Genomic DNA, 2,944 nt, shown 5'->3' with positions numbered 1-2,944 from the left:
CACCCCTTGCTCCTGCAGAGGCCTGGCAGGGCCAAAAGCCAAGCCTAGGTGCTTGTCAGCTGTATTATATGTGTGTTATACATGCTTTTCCCAAAGGCTTGTGGCTTCATTCCCCTCCTCTCAAGCACCACGCCCAAGGTCACAGCCTTGCATTCTGCTTCAATAAATCCACAAAGACGAACTTCTCATGGTCAGGGTCGTCATTTCAGCTTTCAGTGGGGCCAAGGGGGAAGATTTTCAGCAAGGTCTAAAGGCTTGTTGTTGAACAAGAAAAAATCCCATTGAATTCAGTGGGGCTTAGTTCTGAGTTAATGCGTTTAAGATCTGCCTGCCACATTGCACAAAAACAGCACATCTTCAGGAGCACTTATTATGACTGCTCCCTCCCCCTTATAATCTGACAATAATATTGTTTTGGACATCCTCCTTTTATTAAGTGAAAGGATTGGTGCTTTTGACATGCCTGTGTAGTACATAAGCATGTAGAATTGTTTAATAGCAAGAGTTGCTCAGCATATATTTTAAGGGGCTACATGTTGTGGTGAACGTACTGCAGAAGGCATCTCTTCCTTCCCTATGCTCTAAAAAGTGTGATGTGACATTAAAAAGGTAAAGGTTTCCCTTGCTCGAAAGCTAGTCAAATCCGACTCTAGGGGGCGGTGCTCATCTCCGTTTCCAAGCCGAAGAGCCAGCGCTGTCCGAAGACATTTCCGTGGTCATATGGCTGACATGACTAAACGCCAAGGCGCACAGAACACTGTTACCTCCCCACTGAAGTGGTACCTATTTATCTACTTGCAGTTTCTTGCTTTCAAACTGCTAGATTGGCAGGAGCTGGGGCCAGAGATGGAAGCTTACTCCGTCATGCGGCACTCAGGTCTCGAATGGCTGAACTACAGACCTTCCGGCCTGGCAGCTCAGTGTCTTAACCTGACATTATTGCTCTTCAGATGTTCCCACCAGAGTTCCCATTGGCTCTCTTATGGCGAGAGACCTCCTGGCAATTGGCAGCCCTTGCCTTCCAATGCTCAGCTGATTGGTGGGCAGAAACTGGAGCCAAAACACAATTTTCTGGGGGGGGGGGAGTTAAAAAAGAAAAATAAGGTCTGGGCTACGTACAGGAAGTTCTGACCATAGAGTTCCTGGTGATTCCTACAGCTACCCTTGTCGCTTCTGGACAGCTCTAGGAATCACCAGGAACTCTATGGTCAGAACTTCCTAGAAGTAGCTCAGGCCTTATTTTTCTGTTTAATTTTTCTCCTGGGATGCCACCCCCCCCTCCAATCCTCCTGCCAGTTGCCAGGCACTGTTTGGCATCCGGTGGGGATGTGTGTGACACCTGAATCAAGATGATGTCGAATGCTTTGTAGCATCATGGAGAGAGTGAGAAAGAGCTGTTCTTTTGGGTAGAAGCCATACATTCTTTGTAATGCATAATTCTGGCCTTAGCAAAAGGCCGTGGTGTTCTTCAAGACTGTTTACACAGTCTGAAATGGGGTGGGGGCTGCGGAGGTCAGTGGCTCCTCTACATTCCTTGAATAGAGTCCCTGAATGTGATTTTGAATCCACAACTGTGACAGTGGACGAAACCGCTGGTATGGAAAGCATGAGGTAGGAATGAGGTTCTTCTGGGTAGGCCTGCTCTGAGCTGCTATGGATCCGCGGACAAAGAAATCTGCCCTCCCTCCCGCCATGCAGGAGTTCCCCTGGTTTTGGCGGCTTCTGCTGAAACCTCTCCTCGAAACAGCCCAGTCCCCATGTGACTTCCCCGACAGGATGTCACCCGGGAGTGATGTCATCATGCCGGGGACGTCATGTGGGGACACTCTGGTTCGAGGGCAAAACTCTATGGTTTTAAGCCGGTTTTACCGTAGAGTCTTCCCCTTAAACCAGAGTGTCCCTGTGTGGTACCCCCAGGGTGATGACGTCACTTCTGGGTGACACCATCATGTTGGGGGTGTCCCAGAATGCTCCCGAACCCCCCTGCTGGAGCGATGAAAGGACCTTGCAGCTTTACCCCACACATATTTGGGACGCTGGATCTATGTGGCACCTGGTCCAGTTCCCCAGGCACCCAGTGTGATCAAAGCACCGCCCGCCATCTTATACCCCTAGACCCCATGGCAGTCATGATGGGTGGATGTGGCCGAAAGATTAAGGAGCATCTCATCTGTGTTCCTTGACCTGGATAGCCCAGGTTAGCTCAGTCTCATCAGATCCTGGAAACTAAGCAGGTTCAGCCTTCCTGATAATTGGATGGGAGACCACTAAGGACCCCCAGGATTGCTGTGCAGAGGCAGGCCATGGCAACCCACCTCTGAATGTCTCTTGCTTTGCAAATCCCATGAAGGGTCATCTGAAGCTGGCTGCAACTTGACGGTAAACCAACCAACCAACCAACCAACCAACCAACCAACCAACCAACCAGTGTTGTTGAAAGTATTTTTTTTACACAGGACACAAAAGGCATCATTGAGACTAACCTCTGATATGTGTGCCGGTGGACAGTGTGCTGGACGTGAAACTGGGTCCGAAGCCCTGCTCAGCTGTGAAGCTCTAGAGCGAAACCAGATGTAATGATGGGTCAACAGCCTATATGCTATGGTGGTCTCTGGGTCAGCCAGGAGGATTTTCAGCCTGACATCGTTTTGTGAGTTCCTACTGAGCATGCAGATCTGAGACAATTCGGATGGGGATTGTGGAGTGGAGGGGGGAGGGGGCTTAACCCCATCCCACGATCAGTTTTCCTGATCTGGAGGCCCTTGGGAGCAAATAAAAGAAGATATAGGATTTATAACCCGCCCTTCACTACCTGAAGGAGTCTCAGAGCGGCTTACAATCTTCTTTCCCTTCCCCTCCCCACAACAGACGCCCTGTGAGCAATGTTCCCTCTAAGCTGTGGAGTCTTGTGAGCAAAAATTCGACTTTGTGAGCTGCTGGCATT

Source organism: Gekko japonicus, unplaced genomic scaffold (assembly GCF_001447785.1).
Source record: "Gekko japonicus isolate JY-2015 unplaced genomic scaffold, Gekko_japonicus_V1.1 scaffold996, whole genome shotgun sequence".
NCBI classification, from domain to species: domain Eukaryota; kingdom Metazoa; phylum Chordata; class Lepidosauria; order Squamata; family Gekkonidae; genus Gekko; species Gekko japonicus.
Note: the sequence above shows the minus strand (reverse complement) of the source record.